General features: G+C 42.9%; 1 long non-coding RNA gene across 3 annotated transcripts in view; it reads left to right on the forward strand.

The window, feature by feature from the left end:
* LOC110339281 overlaps positions 1 to 27,342 on the forward strand; it is a 233,045-nt gene that overhangs the window by 130,644 nt on the left and 75,059 nt on the right. For all 3 annotated transcript variants that reach the window (XR_005880431.1, XR_005880430.1, XR_002381400.2), the window contains one exon: positions 11,507 to 11,640. This is a non-coding gene — a long non-coding RNA (uncharacterized LOC110339281). The remainder of the gene's footprint in view (positions 1 to 11,506; positions 11,641 to 27,342) is intronic.

A 27,342-nucleotide genomic window follows, 5' to 3' on the forward strand; every position in this document is an offset into this window, starting at 1 on the left:
AGGAATTTCCCGTATCCCAACCTTTGGTTATCACAATTGATGAACCTATATTTAAGTATAATGATTACTCCAAGAACATGACTCAAATTAGGGTTCACTCTTGTACAACCTATGGCTTTAGACAAGAGTATAACAATAAAGATCCACCTCCACAGAACCACATAAGCTCATCTTGTCACCTTAAAACTCCTGTGCTCATGAATTCATTTCTTTTACCAACCTTAACCCTGGCATCTGCTGACCTTTTAACCCTCCAGAAGGTCACATAGGTTGAGTTGGACAGTGTGGGCCTTTTCAGTTCAGACTAGTTTACTTAGTATCATACTCCAAAGTTCCTTGTGTGCTTTGTGTGTGTGTGTGTGTGTGTGTGTGTGTGTGTGTGTGTGTGTGTGTTGATAACTTCCTTTCCTCCTAATGCTGGATATTTTCCATCCTGTACCACAGTTTGTTCATTCATCTACCAAGGACAATTGGTTGCTTTCGAGTTGGGACAATTACGGATAAAGGTCTATAAACATTGGTGTGCAGACTTTTGCATAAATGTAAGCATCGTACTCTTTTGGATAAATACTAAGTATTATAATTACTGGATTATGTTATTAAGACTACATAAAACCTGGTGTGTTGGTACATATGTGTAATCTCAGTACTCAGGAGGCTGTGTCAGCAAGTTTTCAAATTCTAGCATATTTTGGGCTACATAGTAATTTTCAAGCCAACCTGGAGTATCCAGCAAGACTGTGTCAAAAACAAAATAATGGGAATGGGGCTGGGAGACGGTTCAGTAAATGCACTGCTTATTGAACAAGCATGAAGACTTGAGTTGCATCTCTAGAATCCACGTGCAAAAGTCAAGTGTGAGGGCACATACTTGTAACCCCAGTGCACAGGAAGCAGAGATAGGAGGACCCTTGAAACTCCCTGGCCAGCCTGCCTAGCCCAGTCAGGGAGCCCGGGTCCCAGTGAGAGATCCCATCTCAGGAAAGACAGGAGGATGTTCCTAAGCAAGGACACCTGAGTTGTCTTCTGATCTCCACACATATGCACACATGCACATGCATAGACTCCCTCCCCCACCCCACCCCAACAAAAGAATAACAGTGAGTCTGCAAAGTCTTTTGAGAAACTGCCCAGGTATCTTTCAGAGTCCGTACCGCCTCACATCCTTGCCATCATTTGATGATATTAGTGTTTGGATATTGGATATTCTAAGAGGTGTGCAGCAGCATTTTTTTTAAATCTGTGATTTCCTAATGATGTGTGGTGTTTATGTCTTCATTATGTATTTTCTGTCTACATGTCTCTTGTGAGATCTCTCTTTAGATCTTTTGCTGATTTTATTACTTTGTTTTAAATGTTCTTTGTTTAGGGACAAGATACCTTAGTGAGTAAAGGCCCTTGATGTCAATAAATTGAGTTCAATCCCTGGGACCCCCATGGTGGAAGGAGAGAATTGGTTCCCTTAAGTCATTTTGTGGCTTCAGTATGGTGTGTCTGTGCATAAAGAAATGTAATAAAAAGAGTTCTAAATATATTTTGACTGGCAGCCTTCTATCAGCTAGTGTTTAGAAAATATGCTTTCCCTACTTTATGGCTTGTCTGTTCATTCTCTTGACACTGCCTATTTCTGAACATAAATAATGTAGTGAACTCTAATTTATCTCTTGCCTTTGGCTTAGCATCTGAACCACTATCATTTGGATCCTGTAGACTTTCTTCTTTCTCATCTTCTAGGCATGCTGTAGCTTTGAGAGTTATATTTAGGTCTAGATGTACTTTGATCTCCTTCTGTGAAGCTGACTCTAGATTTATTTTGATGTACAGATGTCCAGCTGTCCATCTTCCATGGCAAGGCTACATTTTCACATTTCCATGACATTTCATTACAACAACTACAGGCACTCTACACACTGGACTTGAAATCCTATGTTTTTGCAACCTTGTGTGCTACAAGTAACAGAGAATGACCTTGAGTTTCTCATTCTTTTGCTTCCATCTCCCAAGTGCTTGGATTATATGCTTATAATCAATCACACAGGGTTTATTTATTTATGCTGTGGATGGAACCCAGAACTTTGGCCTCTGGATGGGCATAGCCAGTAATCTGTGCTGGGAGATGGTTGTTCTTGGGTTTGCTGTATCTTATCAATAAGCCTAATGTTTAAGACAGCACAGACTGAAGTCATAAGTTGAAGCCACTCATCTTCAAGTTATATTTTTGCTGTGATTTTTATCCAATTTTCAGGAGTTTCTGTGACACTTGATTTTTTTAAATAAAAGATCTTCTTTATAATTTGAAGATAGTGGCACACATCATTAAATGGAAAGGCCTGTCTTGTTTGTGTTGGGTCCTGAAGACTTCAAGGGAAGAAGATGATGGTACTGCAGAGTAAGTCACTATCACTTTCTCATGAGGTTGGGGGGTTTGCTGAGAGATAGATAGATAGATAGATTCATTCATTCATTCATTTTCTAAAAGTCTCTGAACAGAACACTCATCAGGAATAGGGGGTGCAGGAAGGATCTGGGCTTGGCCTATAAATGAACTCAATGTAGATTACCATTAAGTACCGAGGCAGAGAGGAAAAACTCTCTGTTCAGATTCCAAAGTGCACCATGCGAGAGGTGGGCATAGAAGGATGGATAGGAATGGTTGAAAGTGCAATCCTTGGTCAAAATGAAAATGGCAAGGAACTGTGCATTTTACTGAGATATATAATATGTAAGAGAGTCAGAGGGAGAGAGAGAGAGAAGGGGATGTAGGGACTGAGGAGAGGGAAAGAGTCAGAGACAGAAATAGAGTTGAAAAGGAGAAGGACAGACAGGGGAAAGGGAGAGAGACAACTAGGGACATGGATCCCAATTAGTTAAGTCACCTTGAAGCCCATCTCCTGTGGTTGGTTTGTATCTTAAATGTCCCCCAAAGGCCTAGGTTGGAGTCCTGAGAGCAGCCAGTGGCGCTGACAGGAGGTGGTGGGACCTTCACACAGCCTACTAGAAAGACGTTAGGTTATTGAGAAGGGTATTGAGACCCTGGCTGCTTCTTGCCCGTGTCTTGCCTCCTTTCACTGTGCAGTGGGCATTATTTTTTGCCATGTGTTCTTGCCACAGACAGATTTGTGGCAAGAGGCCAACCTATCATGGCTGATAGACTCTGAGGCTGAGCCAAAACAGGCATTGCTCCTCTTAAGTTCATTGTCTCAGGTATTTGTCACAGTGACAGGAAGCCGACTCCATCTGTGTTTTTGTCATTGTTTGCTTTGATTTTAGAGATAAGGCCTCCTATAACCCAGGCTAGCCTCAAACTCTGTATATAGCTAAGGATGACCTTGAACTTCGGGTCTTCTTGCCTCTACTCCCCAAGTTCTGAGATGACAGGTGTGCGTCACCATGCTGAGGATTTGAATTAGGGCTTCTGCATATGCTATAGGCAAGCTCCCTACCAGCTGAATTGGACCCCCAGCCAATACCACCCCATTTATGTCTTCTTGGTTATGTAATAAAGTAAATGTCTGTCTTATTTAGGGTTTTTATTGCTGTGATGAGACACCATGACCTCAGCAGCTCGGGGCCCAGATTCACTTTACTTTGAATATGTCCTTACTCAATGGGCAATTCAACTACAGACTTACCTTGATTGGTATAGTCTGCTCAAAGCTGTGCTGGAGCCGGCCACCTTTCTTAGCTGGAAATCGGCTAAAATCAAGCAGATCTAGCAGAAACTCAAGCAGGAACAAACCTCTTAATTAATGTTCTAGTGACCCTTGACATATTCACGGGATGAGGTAACTTTGTTCAAACCTTCCATCAGGCACAGACTGGCCATCAAGCCTACTGTCAACAGGTTTCTGACCTGACCTTTAAAGCTCTTAATGTATGCACCCCATGGGACCCTTCAGCTTGCTTTCACAATCTTATTCAACAGTCAGGGGAACTTTTTGCTGATTTTTCCACATGTCAATGAGGCAGTGGAGAGGAGAGTAGACCTGGACTCCACTAAGGAAATGTTAATGAAACAATTGGTTTGGGAAGGGCTTGATGCTCCAACATGCGACGTGGTAGCAGTGATCCACAGTGAGGACATCACAAGTGATGTGATCACAGTAATGGTCCGATCACTGCCCTCACCTCTTCCCTGGATGCCCTCCTTTCAGACAGATAGTATGCCAACAACACACCTAAGGGCCCTCAAGTAGATAGATATTGATAGGGATGTGACAAACCAGGGCATCTACAGTGTGACTGTCCCTGGGCAAAACCTAGGACCCAATGCCCCAGATGCTATAAGGGTTATCACTGGGCAAAAGATTGCAGATCACAGTCTGCCAGAGCACCTGCCCCTTTAAACTCCAGGTGAGGTAACCCTTAGCCCCTCCATTTATAGGACTAGGAGCTCAGCCTAGCCTACAAGCACTGGGCATCACTGCCAAGGAGCACACCCCTGCCCCTGGTGAGATGGAGAGATCCTATCTTCCCCCAGTGGCAGCCACCAGCCCCTCTGCTAACCCGTGGGCAAGGGTTATACTTGGGTTTTTCCTCAGACTGCTGTGATGCCTGTAAGAGATGTGTGCCTGGCCATGGATCAGCCTGCTTCCATCAAGGAGGGAATAACCCAGGATGGCATAATCAACAGCAGCAGGCAGCAACTAAGGCAATTCTTCAGGTGTTAATGGCTCTTAGGCATCCTTTATCCAGTCCTCCACAGGAGGTTATGCATGTCTTGTTATCAGAAATTCAAAAGGCTACTGCCTAGTCCCCCTACCCTGGCAGCTGCCTAGGAATAAATGCTCTTAGAGGGCTTGTAATCAAGATACGTTATAGCTTATTTGGCAGGCTAACCTAAGACAGGCACATGCCAGTTGCTGAGCCCTCCTGAGGCGGGGTCAACAAGGCCGGAGCACAGAACTCTGACTCCCACTGAGCACCCACATAATAAATAAATAAAAAGGGTGGATATGTAGGAAGTTAAGGCCTACAAGGCTGAGAGATGAGCCAACCTGGAGTCTGCCTGGTGTTGTCAGAGTCCTGATCATGCCTGGCCAATGAGGGGTGACTACATGATGCTGTCTGAAGGCCTAGCAACAGGCACTGTGAGATGTTCTGATTGTGCCTAGTCAGTGAGGGGTGACCACACGATGTGGATCAGAATGCCTGGGTGCTGAGATGGTATATGAGGTTTCCCCCATTGCTAAATAAGTGAGTCTGGCATGCTGGGGTGGAGTGGGGAGGAGGTAGGGAGATGGGCGGCTGGGATGGGACGGGGTTGGCACTGGATTCTGCCTTCCCATCCTATTCCTCCCAGAAACATACAGGAGTGGCCGTTCCCAGCTCCAGCCACTCCTCCAGCATTCCTGCAAGCATTCCTACAAGTGTAAGGACATCCTCATTTCTATGGAGTGACAGAGTGGAGCATGAGGTTTTGAATTCAGGCCCTCTACCCAATGGGCACATGAAATTACTTGTCAAAAGCATTTTTGTGTGAGCTCCCCATGGCATACAATAGAATTTCTCCTGTTAAGTGCAGCAAAATGAACCAGACTGCTGTAACCTGATACCCCCACTGAAAACTTCCAAAGAAGACCAAGAACCATTCTTTCCACAGCTTCAGACTCAGATCTTGGTTCTGGATCTTGCTCTGCTTAGCCAAGATGAATCACTAGTGTTTTTCTCATCTTCAAATCTCCCAACTCTGTACTCTGCGACACCCTGTAGATTTTCCTCTTCGTGGGTGAATACTGATTAACTTCTTTTGTGATCTAGCTATTTTAAAATGCTTTATTGATTATTATCACTATTATTGTTGTTGTTGGTGGTGGCGCATATGTGCGTGCGTGCGAGTGTGTGTGTGTGTGTGTGTGTGTGTGTGTGTGTGTGTGTTTGTCTGTCCATGGAGCATGTGTGGAAATCAGAGGACAATTTGCTGGAGTCAGTTCTCTCTTTATGCTCTTGGTTCTGGGCATAGGGCTCAGGTTGCCAGGCTTTATGTGGCAAATGCTTTTATCCCTTGAGCCATCTTGCTGGCTCATGTTTCTTTGGCTATTGAGACTGGACCTCAAGTAGCCTGGTTGCCTTGAGTTTACCATGAAGCTGAGAATGATCTTGAAGGTCTTGTGCTCTTGCCTACACCTTCCGAGTGCTGGGATTACCGGTGTGTACCACCAGGCCCTGCTTCCTAATAGCACACTTGACTGTGTCCCCTAGAGTGGTCCTTGTAAGGAAGCTTTCTAGGTGCCTTTTGGTTGCCATGACTTAACAGGCATTTCCAATCTTTTGGTATTGCAACATTTGACTGCCACCACCTCTAAAGTGCTCAGGTTACAGGCTCCTGTCATGTTGCCCTGTCTGCCTCTGCATCCCCCACCCCCATAAACCACGACAGTACAATATTAAAACCATACCCAAAAGTTGCAAATATTACAAACCACATTTCTACATGGCATGGCACTGGCACTGCCTTTTGCAGCATTCTGTCATAGTTACAAGCAGCATGCATTAAATTTCATATGCCCTTTAATTTTTTTATCTCTTCATTTGCATGCATCTATTTTATAATCATTCATTCTGTAGTAAAACCTGCAGGGTTTTAAATTGAGCTGAAGTCCCAGATGCTTTGGAAGAATTTATGTTGCATAATTGTATTGGTTTCCCTGAAAACAAACAGTAATGCAGGACTTAAATAGTCTACCCATGGGAAGAGTCAAAATCTTTCTTATACTCCTACCTGTTGGGCTTAGAAATGGCTCATTGGGTGAAGTATTTACCACACAACTGTGAGGACTGGAGTTCAGAGCCCCCCACACATAATAATATAAAAGCAGGGCAGACATGGTAACCTGTCTATAATCTGCAGCTCTCATGAGGAGGACTGGTTATTCCCCAGGGCCAGCTGTATTGACACTTACTGAATCAGTGAGACATCTGCCTCGGTAAATAAAGTGGAGAGCAATTGAAGAAAATACTACCTGCATACATATGTGCCTATACACATGAGAACACACGCACATATAAAAAATATTTCTGGGGGGGGTGGGCTGGTGAGCTGTCTCAGCAAATAAGGGCTCTCTCCTGCAAGCCTGATGATAGAAATTTGGCATTGGAAGGAAAGAAACCGGTCTTGCAAAGTACCTTCTCTTCTCCACAGGCAGCCCTTCCACCCATATGAATAATAAAAAGAAGTTATCTACTGTTTCTTATTGACTTATTGTGAGGGGACAATTCAGAAAACAAAGGGAATGGAAAAACAAAGGAACAAATTAAGGAGATAGTGGCCACTTTCTGAAGAAGTCACCAAAATATTTGTGAAGTAACTTCATGGCATACACCTGCAGGAACAGCTGACTAATGAGTTGAAAGTAACAGAACTGTGGGTTCATCAGAGAAAGGAAAAATTGTCTTCGTTTCACAGGAACATTATGATTGGCTCTAAGTGTTGAGTTTTGAGTTTCTTATTCATTATTGGATAAGAAATGATATGCAAATTTAGCAGCTTTAGACAATACCTGTAGTTAGGTACTTTCCCATTGCTGTGATAAAACACTCTGACCAGAAGCAGCTTCTAGAAGAAAGAGTTTATTTTGGCTTATGGTTCCAGAGGGATGAGAGTCCGTCATGGTGGGGAGGCGTGTCTGCCAGCGGCGGGAAGCCGAGAGCTCTTTAATTGAAAGCATGAAGCAGAAAGCAAACTGGATGTGGGGTGAAGTTATGTCTATTCAAAGCCCACCAGTGATGCATTTCCTCTAGCAAGGACGCACCTTCTAAACCTCTCCAAACAGTGCTATCAGCTGGAAACCAATTGCTCAACTATCTGAGCCTATAGGGTGCACTGTTATTCAAGCCACCACCATGAACATTTCTGAACACAGGAGTCACTCAGATAGATGACTCTGGTTTCAAATATTTTTTTGAGGTTGTGTGGAGAGATCTGCCTCATCTATAGTCTCTGTTGAATCACCTACTGGGTAATGAAGTTTTTCTAAGCTTAATGTGAGATGGACAGGCTTGAGGTTCTTTCTGGTTATTGGCTGGACACTAGTTCCCTACAGTGTGAACCTCTGTGTATATGACCCAGCTTCTCCCAGAACAAAATAGTCTAAGACACACACCCAGACACCCAGACACCCAGACACCCAGACACTCAGACACACACACACACACACACACACACACACACACACACACACACACAGAATTAGGACAGAAAACATATTAAGAACTGTGGTGATATTTTGTTTGTGATCTAACAAATAAAGCTTACCTGGAGATCAGAGTTCTGAGTTAGCCACTAGTTAGCCACAGAGGCCAGGCAGTGGTGGCACACACCTTTGATCCCAGCCCTTTGGCTCTGAAGCCTTTGATCCCAGTACTTGGGATCACATTCCTTTAATCCCAGCAGTAGGGAGGAGGAAACAGGAAGTGATATGACTGAGCGGAGAGAGGAATATAAGATGGGTGTAGACAGAAGATTGGCCCTTTTTGGTTTGACGAGCCGTGGAGGTAAGGTGACTTTGACTGCTCCTTACTTCTCTGATATTTTAACATTTACCCTGATATCTGGCTCTGGATTTTTATTATTAAGACTAATTAAAATTTGTTGTACAAAGAATCAACTCTCTTTGTGACATTACGTCAGATCTCTACACAGTGTCCCAGTGGAAATGTACGAATGAATGAAGGATCTTTATCCGACACACTCACTGATGTGCATACCTCAGGATCCAGACACTCAGGGCTGAGCTGTGGACTACCCAGTTTAGCCTCAGATTCACCCTGTAGCAGAGGATGACCTTCAGGTTCTGACACTCCTGCCTTCATTTTCCTGGTGCTGGGCATATAGGCAAACATACCTGTATCTATCTGGTCTATGTAGAACTGGAGCTTAAACCAAGGATTCCACCAGCTGATTTTGGGGATCTGAGGCATGGCCAGGCTGGGCATTAGCTCAGAGCTCAATAATGCAGGGTATGAGGATGGGTGGGTTTTGGGTAAGGAAGATCACCTGAGTGATTTCTTCCACCTGGAGTACACACACACACACACACACACACACACACACACACACACACACACACACACACACACACACACACACTGGCATGGTGCTTAGTGAGAGAAAAAGAAGGTAAGTTGCTGATTAGCTGCATGTTTTAGTGCTGTAAAATTATGAAGAATAGTTCAAAAAAAAAAGAAAGGAAAATGTGATTCTTTGAGCACAAACAGACTTTGGTCCATGTTTTCAGTGATCTCAATGTTTTCTCAGACAAGGTGCAGTTACCACTAGTTCAGACACAGTAAGGACTTCCAGAGAATTGGGTTGATCAATGGTCCCAGGGTCTGTCTGTGGCTGCAGTGGGAAATCAAAGCTGCTTCAGGCCTTTCTGAGGAATTAGTCTTTTTCTTTAAACACTTCCTCATGTTTTCTTGACCAGCATCTCTGTGTGCTCATCTTTCATGTGACTCAACAAGATTCTGCAAGCCCGGCTTCCCATCACAACCTCTGAGGCCCAGTGTTCATGGCACGTAATGTCGTTCACAGAGATTTGAAGAGAGATCTCACTGGCTGCTAATTAGGAACCGAACGGGCTGACCTATGGAGTAAGAGTGGAAACCAGTTTGCTGGTTGCTTGGAAGCTTTGTGGCAGGGTCTCTGAGGAAGTTACATTATATAAAAATGCATGGTTTCTTTTTTTAAAAATATTTTTATTATTTATAACAATTTTTACTTTAAATGTTTTATTATATTTTTATTTTATTTGCTTTGGTGTTTTGCCTACATGTGTGTCTCTGAGAGGGTGTCAGATTTTGGAGTTAGAGACAGTTGTTAGCTGCCATGTCGGTGCTGGGAATTGAACCCAGATTCTCCCTTTGGAAGAGCAGTCAGTGCTCCTAACTGCTGAGCCAGCTCTCCAGTTTGTCTTGATCATATTCTTCTTCTCACTCAAGTCCTTCCAAATTCTGTCACCCACCCCATCCACCCCCCAAAAAAACCAATAGAACAAAAACAGCAAGAACAAAAACCGATTAAATCAAGAAAACAAAATAAAATACAACCTAAAAACAAACCAAACAAATAAAAACACCCCACCAAACTGTTACCAAATAAAATTACACACAAAAAGTGTAGAATCCATTATAATTTGATCAGGTACTCCTGAATATGATGAGGCCTGTCATGGAGTACACCCAGTGTTACTCCTTTGAAAAAAACTTGTTTTCCCTTTCCTCGAAGGAGTAAATGATAGCTCTGTTGTTAACCTTTGCCTTAGTGACCAGGTTTTCATTCACTCATTCATTCATTCATTCATCCATCCATCCATCCATCCATTCATTCATTAAATATATAACTAAATATAATAAGATAAAACAAAAACTGAAGCTGAACAAGACAAACTAACAGAAGGAAAGGAACCAAAGAGAAGGCACAAGAGTCAGAGAGTCACTGGTTCACAAGCTCAGGAATCCCATAAAACACTCAACTAGAAGCCATAATACATACTCAGAGAAGTTGGTGCAGACCCATGTAGGCCCTGTGTATGCTGCTTCAGTCTCAGTGAGTTCATATAAACTTTGCTTATGTGGATTTAGACGCTATTTTCTTGTTGTCCTCATCCCCCCTGGATCTTCCACTCTTTCTGCTTCCCCTTCTGTGGCATTGCCAGAGCTCCAGTGTACGGGATTTGATGGAGACTTCCCATTGACCTAATAGTGTTTCAAGGTCTCTCACTCTCTGCATGGTGTTTGGCTGTGGGTCTCTGTTGTTCCCATCTGCTGCAGGAGGGAGCTCCTCTGATGATGGCTTAACAAGGCATTTGTAGAAAGGACTCTAATGGAGACAGGCAATTAAGTTATACATGGTTTCTTACAATAAGTAGTGAGTGAGTGTATGGACAGTCATTATCTGCTTACCTCCTTGCATGTAGGAAGAAAATGATGAGAGACTGTTATAATTTCCTATCTTGTTGCTGGGATAAATGCCCTGCCTAAATCAACCTTAGAAATAAAGGTTTTCTTTTGGCTCACAGTTCAAAGTGTGAGCCCAGTGTTGAGGAGGTAGAGACAGGAGGATCCCTGGGGCTGGTGGGCCAATATACTCAACCGATGAATCCTTGACTCAAAAAATAAAGTGGACTGAGGACACCTGTATACACACACACACACATACACACACACACACACACACACACACACATCTCAGAATTATTTTGGATAAACACTGACTTTGCATTTTCTCTTCCCGTTGGCCAACATCATTTTCATAAGCACATATAGGGGGGAGAATTACTTACACAGTGCCAACTTGGCTAAGACAAGCTCCTCCCACTTTCAAAGCCTTTGTCTCATTGATATGTGAATGTCAGGAAATTTCCAGTTCTTTTCTGATCAGGACTATGCTTCATTCAGATGCTGCTACATCCAGAGAAAACAAGTTTGAATAAAGCCATTATCTGTCCTCTAGAGAGAAGAGTGAGGGTGGAGATGTTCAGTTCTCTTTGTTTCCATTTACTTTCAGGGGAAGGAGGCCTTAGAGAAACCATTCTCATGCTGGAAGACTGGATGATTAAGTGAAGGATGCCATTTGCAAATGACCTGACTTCTGGATCTACAGGCACCCACTCCGTGATACTTCCCTGCATTGCCATTAAGGTACAGGGCAAACAATTTGCACTTTATTGGAGTTGTATTTTGACCTTCATCCCCACGTGATTCCTGTGGTGCCTCAATGTCCTCCTTAATGTGTTTCTGGGTTATTTTCCCTTCCAAAATTCATTTATAGGACTGAAGACTTTATATGAAACTATTTTCTTTAAATTATTAAAATTTAGTAAATGTAGGAAATTAAAAATTACAAGTAATCCAATTTCCCAATGAAGCTAACATTTTAAATTTTGGTTTATAATCTCAAGTGTCTCTTCCCCCATCTCCCAGGGCCCGTTAGAATAGCAATGACTACAGAGGAGGATGCCTATTCTAGAGCAGCTATAGCATTCATCATGCCCCAGGACTCTCATTCCAGCCAGCAGAATCTAGACAAGCCCTGTACTAGTCATTTTTCTATGACTGTGATAAAACACCATGGCCCAGGCAACTTACAGAAGGAAGGTTTTATTTGGAATAACATTCTGGAGGGATAGGAGTCCATCATGGTGGGAGAACATTGGAGAGATACATCTTCAACTACAAGCACAAAACAGAGAGAGTGAACTGGAAATGACAGGAAGCTTTTGAAGTCACAAAGCCTACCCCCAGCAACACACTTCCCCCAGCAAGGCCACACCTCCTAATCTACCCAAGTAGCACCACAGACAGGCGGACCAACCATGCAAATGCCCTAGACCACCAAAAACCCCATCTCTGACAAATCAGGGTTGAGACCAATTATACCTCCATGTCTTAGCCCACAAACAACTTACAAGAAGTAAAAATTGGGGTCAAGGATGTGGCTGGATTGGTAGAGGGTTTGTCTAGCATTCTCAAAACCCTGGGTTGGATTCCTTCCTCCTCATGAACCATGCATGACTGCACACTCCCATAACTTGAGATCTTGGAAGGTGGGAACGGGAGGATCAGAACTTGAAGGTCATCTTCTGCTGAATAATAAGTTCCAGGGCAGCACAGGGCTACATGTGACCCAGTCTTTTTTTTTTTTTTTTTTTTTGGATGTACAACTCTTTTTTTTATTTTTATTTTTTATTTTATTTTCCAGTTTAAATTTAGATAAGAAACGAGGTTGCTTCACAAGTCAGTTCCAGGTCCCTCTCCCATTCCCTCCCCTCCTCCCGTGCCCTCCCCCAACTCCCTCCCCCCCCCGTTATCCCCTCATTCCACCAGGGAGGGTGAGGCCCTCCATGGGGGTGTCCATAGTCTGTCATTTCATATAGGGCAGGGCCTAGACCCTTCCCCAAGAGTTCAGGGTGAGAGTGCACCTCACATTGTTCTATGGGAGTCCAAAGTCCATGTGTATACTTGGGATGGGTATTGATCTGCTGCCCAAGGCTCAATAGATTCCCTAGGCCTCCTCACGGACACCCAGATTCAGGGGGTCTTGATCAGTCCCATGCTGGATTCCCAGGCTGATGCCTGGGATTCAAGAGTTAACCTTTGTCTGGTCAGCTGTTTCTGGGGGTTAAACCAGCCCAGTCTTAATCCCTTTGCTTTACATGTTACAGAATCCTTTGAGTATACACCCATGAATGGTATAGCTGGGTCATCTTACAAAAGAAAAAAAAAGTCTTGAGGAGATAGCACAGTTTGTAAAGTGTTCCCTTTGCAACTCTGACATCCTGAGATAGAGCTCCCAGAAGCCATGTTAAAAAGCTTAGTCATAGTGGTCTGGGCTTGTAACCCTGGCACTCGGGAGATAGTGGCAAGCACATCCACAGACCTTCTTGGCCCACTTCTTGGTGAGTTTCAAGCCAGTGAGGGAGCCCTTTTCCAAAAATAGGGTGGTGAGCAGTTGAGGAAAGACATCTGAGATTGAACTCTTGTCATCACATGCATGTGGGAGCAAATATTTGCATACATTCAAACACAAGTACACAGTGGGAGGGGGAGGGGGAAGTGAGGGAAGGGAGAACACTAGCCCTCCTTCTTAGAACAAAGAAAGACACAATACTGCACTCAAATGGTGGTAGATGTAAGAAGACACAACATCTGTGGCAACTGCCTTTGTTGATTTTGTGCTTATTGTTAGACCTCTCCAGGCTGCAATGTGTTACTGCTTTAGGGCTTTACATATTGAAATCATGTGTTTTCACTTGTGATCAGGAACCCAGGGGAAACAAGGGAGGGCATTTACTGAGCTAGGGCACAATTAAGATTTTATATTGTCATGTCTCTTTGGTTTGTTGTATTTTGTCAAAAATGTGTCTGGTCTTTATTGTTTTTTATTATTTTCAGCTGTCCTAATTATTTCTCTCCTTTGATTTTAATTCAGCTTTCAAAGAAAAGCTGTCTTAGCAGGTGATTATAATGCTTTTTTTCTTCCTTAAACCCTTTCAACAATAATTTCAAAAGATGTCTAAAGAAATCATTATTTTGACATTAACTTGTAGCATATTTATGACCTCACTGTGGAAAGTCACCTGTGTTACTAATGCTGATTTCTGCTGTTTATCTTGTCGCTTGTGCCCAAAAGACAGGAAGTAGTTTTTCAAAATCTTTCATTGCCCCCATAAGTTAAATGCTAAAGAAAGATCCATAGTAAGATGGATACACTTCAGAGAAAGCAATCTAAACTAATATATAATGTGTGTTGGATAGTTTTCTGTCAACTTATTACAATCCAGAGTTATCTGAGAGGTGGCAACCTCAATTAAGAAAATACCTCCATAGAATTAGATTGTGCAAAAGCCTGCAGGGCATTTTCTTAAATAGTGATTGATGGAGAAGGGCCCAGCCCATTGTGGGTCCAGTCATCCCTGGGACCGTGATTCTGGGTTATGCAAGAAAGCATGTTGAGCAAACCATGTGGAGCAAGCCAGTAAGCAGCATCCCTCCATGCCATTTGCTCCTGCTTCCATGTTCTGCCCTGCCTGAGTTCCTGTTTTGACACCCTTTGATAATAAACAGTGCTGTGGAAGCATATTCCAAATAAACTCTTTCCTCTCCAAGTTATGGTGTTTTATTACAATAGAAACTCAGATACAATGCTTGCTTAAACTTTTAATTTTCATGAGTTGGACTTTATTAATGTTATATTTTAATATCTGAGATATTAAAACTGATGGGGAAGAAGAAGAGTGACTCGAGAGGTCAAGTGCAGAATAAGGTCATCACCAGCTCCCGGGGCCTAATGGCCAGTTTCCTGCTCATCTTTGGGAAGTGAAACAAGTACCATCTCTTTACTAAATAATAGCCTGGTTAAATCCATTCTGTTCTGTCACACAGACCTGTTTTGACAATGCCTTCTGAATATTTGTGTTTATGCCCATATGCCAGTGCTGTCCTCAACACTGGCTGGAGAAACATCTCTCTGCAGTGGGCAGCCATCAAAGCAGAGACTTCTAAGTGGTCAAAGTGCTGAGAATGACCACTTGTGGGCACCCCTGGAACCGGAGGATCATGTTAGATGTCCCACATGTGGGCGCCCCTGGAATCTGGAGAATCACATCAGATGTCCTGCTTTACTGCTCTGACTTATTCACTTCACATACAATCTCTTACTGGATCCCAGTCTATACCAGCTTCCTGTAAGGCCTGCAACCCTTCTGTCTGTGCCGCTCAGAATGCTGTGGCCACTCCTGGCTTCTTACACTGGCGCTGAGAAGTAAGACTTAGGGTGTTGTGCTTGTACAGCAAGCACTCTTCCTGATAGAGCTATTGTCCATCTCAGCTTACATTCTTAATGTGACTGATCAAGACCACTTTGTAAGCGGGGGAGGGGGGGGGGGGGGGAGGGGGTCCTGGTAGAGGCCCACTGAGCTTGGGTGTGCTTCAGAAAACGGGGCTGCCATCTCTCAGGAGAGTGTGAGAGTTTAGGAGTATTATATGTGAAAGTGCCGTCATGACGGTCCCAGGATATGTACATTTTCATTCTTTCCTTTGGACACATTTTAACTCCAAGTCATTTCCACAGCCTAAGTCAATGAAAGGAGTATGTGGAGTCCTCACAAGAGATACTGTAGAGATGAGGTACAGACCCCTCATATGTGAAAGTTGTTGCTAGAGGAACAGCACAGTATATGAAAGTAATCTGCGACCCAGAGTTTCAAAATGAAAAAAAAAAATGAACTGGCTTAGCTCCAGCTTTAAACACAGGCCTGCACCAAACTTTTTCTCTTCGGCCTCCAACCAGCTCCCGAATCATGACACAGAGCACTCAAGAGGCAGAAGCAGGTGTATCTGAGTTCAAGACCAGCCTGGCCTACACAGCTAGTTCCAGGGCTACACAGAGAAACCCTGTCTCCAAAAAAGAAATCATATGTATTATTAGTTATGAATGCTCAGCTTTATCTTATGTTTTCCCCACTAACTCTTATACCTTAACCTGTTTCTCTTCATCTAATTTTGCCTCGGAGATTTTTACCTTCTGAGGTTGCCTCGTTTCTGGCTGGGGGCATGACCCTCTCTTTCTCCCCAATCACCCCCTCCCCCCATTTTTCTCGCCTCCTATTTATACTCTCTGCTCACCAGCCTCACCTATCCCTCTCCTGCCTAGCTATTGGCTGTTCAGCTTTTCAATAGACCAATCAGGTGTCTTAGGCATGCAAGGTGAAACAAAGGCAACTCACCTTTATATAGTTAAGCAAGGCAGAATAAACAAACATAACAAATCTTTACATCGCTAAATATCCCACGACACAGGCCTTCAAATGGAAGGTAGCCTTCAAACCTTTGCCAACCAAGGGCATGTAGACAGACAGAGGCTGTGTGCAACCCATGTTAGCATTTATATCCGCACAGGGTTACCTCCCATGCCATTGCCAGCTGGAGGCTGCCGGGCACAGGAAGGGGCCCTCACTAGTACATGCATCTGTACCTCCCACGCCACAGCCTACTGGGGACTGTTTAGACGCGAGTGATGGTTCAAGTCAACTACCTCATCTGTTCTTTGTGCTCTCCTATGCCAAGAAGGGCTCTACTGTGACTCATGGAGCTGTCCCATGACCAACATCTTCATGCCAGTTTGCCTACTTAGGAAATGCCCTGCTAAAAGCCAGAGGAAGACTCATTTGTGGGAGACTTCAGGCCTTTCCAACATCACCCAACCAAGCAATTCAAAACTAATTTACTTGGCTCTGCTTTCTTATCCCTGGGAAAGAACGGTTACATCACCAGCGTCATCCCTGAGAATTGGCAGGAGTGTTTCTGTGCTGAGCCTGGATAAAAACAAGGTCTAATCTTGAACTTCTCTAGAATTGCTAAAATAATTTTTGCTGTGCCTGTAAGGCTATTTAGAAAATACTTGTGATAATGGTCCCACGGCCTTTTCCTTAAGGCTATGGAAGCCTCTCCATGCTAATGTCATCACAGCTTTGCAAACAGAAGAAAGAAAAGTGGGGGGATTTGATTGTGACCTGGGATGGTTTTCTTCTGCTGGCTTTCACTCCTTTGTGCCAACTTGCTTCCAGCTCCTCTCCCTGTTCCTTCCTTGGAGTGTTTCCCTCACCTGCCACGGCATGTGTTTGGGACACTAGCAGTAATTTATAATGCACTTTTGTGGTAAAGAAGCCAGAGAGAGGCTCTAGAATCATGTGGCTCCCATCTGAATCTTGGTTCTGCATATGACTTATTTTGTGACATTGGACGATTACTTTTAACTTACAAAATGAGATAATGGAGTTGTTACAAGGGTAAAATGCAAAAAACTCCCAGACAAACAAACAAACTGACAAACAAAAATCTTATGCTTTTTAAAGAGTCACATAGAGCCAGGCACATTGAATAATTCAATAAATATGAGCATAAAAGGTTCTTCTGTACCAAAGGGGATTGTGAGCTTCTTAGGAGTAGGTTTTGAAGTTGTTTTACCCATATTTCTGTGGGCCCTTAAGTCCATTAATTGCTTAATGATTGATCAAATGCTTGCCAAGGGAAATGTCTGACTCCCTGATGTTCCAGAAGTTGGAGAATCAAATTTGCTGTGCGCCTCTCAATAGAAGCTGTGTAAAGTTATATGTAGAGAGGTACGATGCAAGAGTCCACCATGGAAGGCTCCGTCTTGTGAAACTGCAAATACTTTCGGAAAGAGAGAGCCTAAACTAAGAATGTTGAAAAAGGAGTTCCCTGATCACTAGCAGTCACATAGGGACGTGTTTCCCAGCGTCTGCAGATAAAGGTCAATGATGTAACTGTGGTCTAAGGGCAACAGGCTCCATCCCAAGTTGGCAGGAGAACTTGGCAACCTTGTCTCCTTAGTGCTGGTTTTGCAGGTTTGAAGGAAACAAAATTGAGAGGGCCTATGGGGTCTTGCACCACACTTCTGGAGAGCTGCTGAGACCAGGCAATGTGTGGCATGGTTGGAATATCTGCAAGGAGGCCATGAGACATCAGTATCTGAAACTAAAGCCTAAGTTACAAACCTCAGGATGCTGGGGATGTCAGAACCATGCGACATGGTATGTCCACCGAGGAAAGCTACAGGTACAGAGAGAAGTTAGGCAAAGAGAGAGGCTGTGTGTTGCAGGTAGCAGCAATGGGAAGTTGAGCTACACAAGTCTATTGGAGCCCGTATGATTCTATCACAAGCCCCAGATACCACACTTGGAGCTCCAGGATTTGGTGTTTGCTCTGCTGGTTTTCTTTTCTTTTTTTCTTTTTTATCTTCCTTTGTTCTGATATTTCCTTGCTCTTCTCTATTTCCTACCCTTTTGAATGGGTATGTTGATTCTGTCCCAACATATGCTGAAACAATGTAACTCACTTTATATTCTTTATAGTCTTATAGTTAAAAGTTTACGCTGAGTCTCGGAAGAGACTTCTAACCAGTGATGGAACTGTTAAACACTGTGCAGGGACTTTTGAAGTTGAGTTGAGTGCATTTTGCATTATGAGATGGTCATGAGCTTGTGGTGACAAGAGGTAGAAGGTTAGGGTGTTTTGGTGTGTTGAGTTGGTCAAAGGTGGATTTAAGAAATTTAATACTGGTTGTCAACTTGACAGAATTGAGTGTCACCTAGGAGACAAACTCCTGGGCATGTCTGAAGGAATTTTCTAGACTGGATTAGTTGAGGTGGGAAGACTCATCTTATACGTGGGCAGCATCATCCCATGGACTGGGTGCTCCTATTTGTGAACAGGAGAACACAAGCTGAGCACCAGCATTCACTACTCTGAGTTCCCTGACCACAAACACAGTGTGACCACTGCTTTGTGCTCTGGCTGACATCACCTTTTGACTATACCTCCAGCTGTGAGCCAAAATAAATGTTTTGCTCAATGAGTTGCTTTTGTCAGTATTCTGCTGCAGCAAGAGAAGCCACGAATACAGGTTGGAAACAAGTTTAGTACTAACACTCACTTTACACTGTCTTGTCAAGGTTGGGGGTACATCTCAGTAGAACACTTGCACAACAGACCCAAATGAAGCCTCGAGTTTAATCTCTAGTATGGGATGAGGAGCAACTGAAAGGGGACACTTTGCTCTTTTGTTTTTCTCATGAATGCCTCTTTTGTCTTTACAGGTAGCTCTTGCTTTGTTCCCCTGCATATCTTTCTTGTCACCTCCTAGAGATTAACTGATACATGTAAAGAGAACAGCTTCCAAGTCCACACCATACATCAGAGCATGTGTTAAAAATGTTTTCAAGATGACTCTGATGCAATACTAACATTGATATGGCTGGCCTTGTTAACCAAAGTCCTTAGTTTGCATTAGGGCTTTACCCTTGCTTTGTGGATTTTGACAGACATATAATGATATGTACTTACCACAATAGTATTATATAGAATAGCTTAACATTTTCGGTTTCATGCGTTTTTCTTCTCAGTCTTTCTTTTCCTATGAGACAAGGAATCAGAATATATCTCAGTCCTATCTTGAGCTTGAAATCCTCCTGCCTCAGAATTCTGAGTGTTAGTGTTACAGGAATGTGTCACTATACTTTGAATGCATTATAGTACTATCTAATGGAACCTTTGATGAAACCAACAAATACTGTTTGTTTGTTTGTTTGATACTCACATCCTATAAATGCTTGGTCAAGAGAACTTAAAGTTAGAAAAAAAAAAGCTTCAAACAGTGTCTTTTCCCTGCCCAAATCACCCTTACCCATTTTCCTGTAACTATGAGTGCCATTATGAGTCCTTGGGCTGTAGGTTCAAGCCTTGGAGTTGTCTGTTCATGTCACAGAGGTCAGCAGTACTTTATTGAATTTTGGATGTTGGTGTTTCTTTTTGTGTGAATGTGTTTATGTATATGTTGTATATGTATACATTTATGTATGTGTGCCATTGTATGTTTGGTCATGTTGAGGTTGACGTTGGGTGTCTTCTTCTATTGTTCTCCACCTTATTTATTTTCTATTTTTAAAATTATTTACTTAATGTGTGTGTGTTTAGCATGTGCTTGTCAGGGTGCTCCAATAGAAATCAGAGGACCTCTTTCTAAGCTGTGGGTATTGGGGTCCAAATACTGATGTTAAGACTTGGTGGCAAGCACTTTTACGTGTTGAGTTGTTCATTGTTTCTACACTGTCTCTAGACAATTCAGGCTAGGGCCACTGAGAACACAGTGTTCTCCTGCCCTGCCTTTCTCTCTCTTCTTCCTCACACTTCTACAGAGAGTCTTTCTTCCCTACCACACACCCATAATGCCAGAGTTTTGTAATGTGCTCAGATCACAGCATTGACAAATAATTTTGGTTTTTAAAGATTTACTTATTTATTTATTATGTATACAATGTCCTGTCTGTATGTATCCCTGCAAGCCAGATGGTTGTAAGCCATTATGTGGTTGCTGGGAATTGAACTCAGAACCTCTGGAAGAGCAGCCATTGCTCTTAACCTGTGAGCCATCTCACTAGGCTAATTCCATTTTTCTAAAAAAATGCCTTCACCACAAGCCATACAGTTTGCCTTTTAAACAATGGGCTGTTGGCTATGTGATGGCACAAGTTTGTACTGGATTTCTCTCTTTTTTTCTATTTACACTAATATTTTCATGGATGTTTAACACATTGCCCTGTTCTTCTTGTACATTCTGTCTCGTTGAGTATTTACTTTCTGACTTTGGAATTGCATCCTGTTATTCTCCGACCTGCTCTAGTTCCTTTTCTGGCCTTCTCACATTTGTTTGTTGTTAATAGACTTGCGTTTTCCTAAACAAAGTCGCTTTTCTTTTTTCCACTTCTTGACTCATTACTCTCAGGAAGCAGTCAGAGCTCATCCCAGGCAGAACTCTTGAGTCCAGTATACCATCTGCCTCCTTCTCATATTTTAGTCATCTCTGTGTTTTATAGAGTCACAGCCTCAACCCGTTAGAGTTGAATGGGACCTTTGGGAGCAGGCCAATTCCATCATTTCACAGATGAGAAAATTGAGCCTTAGGAAGAGATGGATTGTAATTTGCCTACCCTCCTGTAGTTAGTGAGTTAGGGGCTTGGATTAGACTGCTGGACTCTTAATTGAGCTCTCTTGCCAATATGCCCCAACCCATCCACCCTGACGCTAATCAACTTTTTAATTTTCCTTAACATATTCTACGTATGCTTTCACCTGAAAAGCATTAACATTTCTGCAAAACGTTTGAATGGACTGACTTTCTGGCTCTTTTCTCTTACTTAGGGAGTCATTTGGATTGCTTTTTGGGTCTGAATTGGATTCTTAGATCCAGATAGTTTGGGAAGGTAAGCTAATATTCAGCCAGCAAACCATGGAAACGAATTGTACGGTGTTCTGCTTCGATAGTCAGCATCAATAACTCACACTTTAGACAGGCAGAGAAGACAGAGATCCAACATGGAGCCTTTCTGAAATGAACTTCAGATTGTCCTTATGTGGGCTATTCTCTCAAATATCACTTGCTCTGTGGAGAAAAAGGTAGCCCCACTGTGACTGCTTTTAAACAGCGCTGGGTTAGAAGTGTCATCATATTTTTATTAGCTGGCCAAGTTCCAGATGAAGCACACCTACAAATAGAATTAACTGGAAGAAATTGATACCAATATTGACAATCCATCCTCCAGCAGTCTAGTCATACAGAGTGTTATAGTAAAAAGGACACACTGTGATTTTAGGAAATGATGCATCTTAGCCTTGATCCTGGTGTCTTATCCTCTCCTGAGGTCAATGTCAGCTGATTCAGAAAGGGAGGGCAGTTCTCGGTGAATTCATTTGCCATGTATTCTGTTTTTCAGTTAAAGTAGTCACTAAGAATGTGTTGCTTACCTGAGCTGTGGTAGTGGTTCAGTGGATAAGGTACTGTGGATCTGTCCAGAACCCATGCAAATATGGACACAGTAGTATGTGTGGTAATCTCAGTGCTTCAACAATGAACTGGGAGGTGGAGACAGGAGACTCCTTGGGAGTTGGTGACAGCTAGTCACACAATGGTGGGAAAGAGGCCGTGTCTCAAACATTGTGGAATGTGAGGACTGACACCTGAGGTTGTCCTCTGATCTCCACACTTGTTGCGGCATGTGTGTGTCCCAACCCCACATACTGCAGCATATATGGATACACAGAGATTAAAAATAAACAGCAAAATAAAGCAGAACAACAAAACTAACCCTCTGAATATGAAAGGAGAATTTTGCATTCAAAGCACAAAATAAAGTAAAAGCCTCAGATTGTTAATTCTATGTAATTAGCTAGGTTTAGACGAGATCGGGCACGTTCCGGGTGGTATGGCTGTAGACAATTAGATAGTTTTAGAAATAATCCAAATTTCACTAACCTTTTGCTATGCAACGTGTGACATCATTTTTAAAGGTCCCTGCTCCTAGAGACACTTGCCAATATTGCGGGTGTGTTCTTAGAGGCAAATTAAAGACATTTGGCCCTTGGATTACAACACACCATCTTAGCTACAGCCAAAACAATAGAGAATCTTCTGTCTGATATACTGTGTCTGGTGCCACAGGGAGAAATTCCAACCTCTCTTTTAATCCAATTGACACATGCAATATTTATTATGGAGCAGCAAGAGTTCATTACTTCATCAATAGGCTGAGAGATTAGATGATTTCTTTTTCAATTGGATAACTGGTTTATAATAATGGAATTCTAGATCAGGTGTGAAGCAACTAGCCATCTTTTCTATCCCTGCAGTTGGTACAGCAAACAAGATTCCTGATTAGTTGAGGAGCAGGCTGGAAAGAGCTTGACTTCTGAATTATTTCCAGCAATGGGCTAGCTACTCACTGGGAATTATACAGCATTTAAAAAGCTGCCTTTGTCAGATTTTCTGTGTTTTGCTGGCTGGGCTTGAAGGCCAAACAAAGTTAAGCCAGCTCTGTCGAGGTGGCTGTTGCTTTTTTCATGCAATTTTAACATTTTCTCTATATTCTGGAAGTACTGTCCTCAACAAGCTGCAGATGTTGCCCTGAGAAAGGACAGTTGAGGCTGACTGTGTACACTTTCAGTGATGCTCTGATACCTTTGGTATTGAAAACCCTTGACAACTGCAAGTTCCCAATGATCAGAGAGCTTGGCTCCAGGTTTGATGCTTTCTCTGCAGGCTGAATGTGAGCCCTCCCAGAAGATTTGTTGAAGAGTTGTGGAACTCACAGGTGAGGGGGTGACACCCAGGGTCTTCATTTCTTTATTCTCTCAGTTTGTGAGGATACTTGACTGAGTGAGCATCTAAAGATTTCCTTTTGGATGGCAATGGGGGTTGAACCTAGGACCTTATGCATGCTTGTCAAGTACTCTACTACTAAGCTCCATCCACTCCCCAACTCATTTATTTTTATGTTACAGAATAGAGGTTAGTTTTTGTCAGCTTGATACAAACTAGGGTTACCTGGGAAGAGGAAATGTCAATTGAGGAATTGCCTCCATCAAATATGCCTATAGATATGTCTGTGGGACATTTTTTACCAGTCCACTGTGGTTGGTATCTCTCCTATGCAGGGGGGGCTTTGGCTATCCAAAAAAAAAATTAGCTAGGAAAACTAGGGGAAGCAAGAAGCATGCTTCTGTGGTCTCTGTTGTATTTCCTGACTTGGTTTCCCTGATATGGACTGTAACCTATAAGCCAAATAAGTCCTTTCTTTCTCAAGATGCTTTTGATCATGGTGATTATCACATCAACAGAAAGCAAATTGGTTTACAAAAGAATATATAACATGCTGTACATGTGCCACACACTTGTAGTGCCAGAACACAGGAAATGAAGCCAAGACATAGAGAATTCTAGGCTAGCTTGGGTGATATAGCAAGATACAGTCACATGTATGCACACAATGCACAGGCACATGCATGCGAGTGCGCACACGCCTGCACACACACACACACACACACACACACACACACACACACACAGACACACGAAATTTTTAAATCTTTTCAAGGTGACAATCAAGTTTAACCATTGTAGTGACCCCCTCCCAACCAAACAGAAAAAAAAAGAAGTCTATAGTCTCATCTCAATTCTGCTACTTAATGCTGTGGAGTAATCCTCTTGTATGCTGTAAAGATTTGTCACTCAAACTGGTTTAATAAAACACTGATTGGCCAGTAGCCAGGTAAGAAATATAAGTGGGTAACCAAACTAAGGATGATGGGGAGGAGAAAGGCAAACTCAGAGCTGCCGGCAAACACAGAGAAGCAAGAGGAGAATGCCATACTGAGAAAAGGTACCAAGACACCTGGCTAAGTATAGACAAAAATAGGTTAATTTAAGTGTAAAAGTTAGCTAGTAACAAACCTGACCTATTAGTTGAGCATTTATAAATAAAATTAGGTCTCTGTATGATAATTTGGAAGCAGCTTCCAGAACAGGGAGCAGGAGATCAGGACAGGAAAACTTGGATCTACAACTTAACAACTATATGGCTGTGGAAAAGGGCCTTGTAACTGCCAAAGAAAGTTCCTTCTGCTCTGCAGCACACCTGCTTCTTGGTGACCTATGATACCTCTTTCCATCATTCTGCACAGAAATCATACAGCCCCCTTTCAGTTGAAATCTGTGATGTCATCCCAAGGAGGTGACTTGCTCCAGATTTCACAACAGTCATGTTTAGATGATCAAATGCTGTCAGCAAAAACATTTGCCCCGTATTTAGTTTTCTGTGTCATAGTCTTCAATATGTCATATGAAATTGACCTTTTCATCGATGGGAAATGCTGCATGAGTGATGTCTTAATTTTTTTCCTGTTACTGTGGTAAAATACTTTGACAAAAGCAGCTTAAATGAAAAAGACTTTATTTTAGCTCGTAGTTCAAGGTACAGTCCATTCTGGTAGGGGAGTGAAGGCAGTAGGAGCTTGAAGCAGGCGGTCATATCACATCTACACTCGGGAAACAGGAAAGAAGGATGAGTGCAGGAGTTCAGAGTCCTCTCTTTACACAGCCTGGGATTTCCTGCTCAAGGAATGTTTCCACCCACAATTAAGATGGGTCTTCACAGCCGGGCGTTGGTGGCGCACACCTTTAATCCCAGCACTCAGGAGAGGCAGAGGCAGGCGGATCTCTGTGAGTTCGAGGCCAGCCTGGGCTACAAGAGCGAGTTCCAGGACAGCTTCCAAAGCCACAGAGAAACCCTGTCTGGAAAAAAAAAAAAGATGGGTCTTCACATGAGTAACACAGTCAGGATAATTCCTCACAGGCATGCGCAGAGGCTCATCTTCCAGGTGATTCTACATTCTGTAGTGTTGACAGTTAACACTAAGCTGTCATAAATGGTTTAGAAAACATCTTGAAGGAGAAATGTCACATGGCAGAAGATTTTGAAGGAATTATTCAGGAATGCATTGCTTATCTTCCTGTGCTGAAGAATTTGAAAGAGGGAGTAGAGTAATTATGTCACTCTTCTTGTGTCACTTAAAAATCAATAAGCACAAGAGAGTAGGTCAGGATCTGTCGATTACCATAGGTAACAGCAGAGAGAGATGTCTGATAATGTCTCTGGTCTCACTGCCCAGATGGTCACCTGTACTCACCAACCTCACTACTTCTTGCTCCTGCACTCCTGATTAAGGGCTAAAAATGCCTGCGTCATGGGCTTAGGAGAAAGCTTTGTGGGTAAGCACTTGTCATGCAAATGTAAGCATCTGAGGTTAATCCCTCAGAATTTATATAATGGCTGATGCAGTAACTCAGCATCTGAAATCATGATGCTCCTGTGGTAAAATGGCAAATGGAAACATAATTCCTGAAATTTCCTTGGCCAATTGACTTGCTGTTTACAGAGATAAACAACAAAGAAACCCTATCTCAAACAAGGTGGACAGTAAAGACTGACACCCGAGGTTGTCCTCTGACTTACACACACACACACACACACACACACACACACACACACACACACACACACACACACACATTCACGGGAGTGGGAAGATTACTGCCTAACAGTTGCTGCGACGGAGTAACATAATTCTGTGCCTGCCTTCCTCACATGTGGGTAGATGGACAGGGTCTTGCTTGCCAAGTCTCAGTCTTGGTGAGAGGTAAATTATTCCTTCTGTTGATCACAGAATAAGCATCCAACATTTCACACAAATGCCCATTTCTTAATAGAGAATTAACCTGCCCAGAACATTGTGCTTAGAATCTAAATATTTAGATCAAACATCAAAAGGATAGGGGTGGGGGTGCCAGTCTTCCTCCATATTTTATACAGTTAAATAAATGTTAATGAGGATAAAATTAAATAGCTGAAAAGGAACACATTGAGGAGGGAGTGTAGAGAGTCAGTAATAGTGCATTACGACAGTTATCATCCAGAGGAAAAATATGGAGCTGCTCCATAGGCTTTGCCCACTCTATTGTGGACATTTTCTAGTGTTAGAAGCCAGAGCCATGATTCATTCTGAAGAGAACAACAGTGGGAATTACTGGGCTACAAGATGGTTTCCTAGGTAAGGGGCTTGTTGCCAAGTCCAACAACCCAAGTTCAATCCCCAGCACACACAAGGGAGAAGGAGAGAACCAGTTCCACCAAGTTGGCCTCTGGCTTCCACATGTTGATGCAGGATGCACCCTCCCTAAGTAACTAACTAAAGAGATGTAATATTACACTTTAAAAATAAAGAAGAGTATGGTAACAACCAGTGCAGCATGTAGATAGGAAGCCACCCAGAAGGCACGAAAGTATGTGTTCTGCCTCTCCTCTGTCTACCTTGCAGTCTTCCTTTCTTGAACTCAAGCCCGGAGCCTCACACATGTTAAGCAAAGGTTTCTACCACTGAACTATACCTCTACCCAACTTCAATTTTTGTTTTGCATCAGGGTCTCTTTGACTCACATAGGATGTTCCTACTGCCTCAGAGTCTCAGTGGTATCACAGGTATGCAGCAGCATCCTCATCCAAGCGTCTGGTGGGATTGTGTTTGGTCCAGAAACAGGTTCTAATCTCAGAGCAATGTCTCTGAAGTCAAACAGACTCAGGCTTGAGTCCAGACTTGTAGTTTCTGATGGCCACTTTGAAATCATGGAGGCTTCCAGGTCTAAGGACTGCAATTCGTACTTGAAGAGACAGTGCATAGGAACTATTAGGCAGATGTGTGCATACAATAGATTACCTACTTGTTACTAGGATGGTGACAAGCGCTAGAGTCTCTGTCTCCTTCAGTGACAGATATGTTGGGTATCCCTGGATGCTCAGGACACAGGACCCTGGGTTTTCTGCTATCTCTTTGCTCCTACACAGGGATACCTGCATCTTTTCAAGACCACACAACCCTTTTTCTGAGACAGTCTCTGTTTCAAATATTCTGACATGTCCGAGGAACCCCCATATT

This window comes from Mesocricetus auratus, unplaced genomic scaffold, assembly GCF_017639785.1.
Source record: "Mesocricetus auratus isolate SY011 unplaced genomic scaffold, BCM_Maur_2.0 Super-Scaffold_100011, whole genome shotgun sequence".
NCBI classification, from domain to species: domain Eukaryota; kingdom Metazoa; phylum Chordata; class Mammalia; order Rodentia; family Cricetidae; genus Mesocricetus; species Mesocricetus auratus.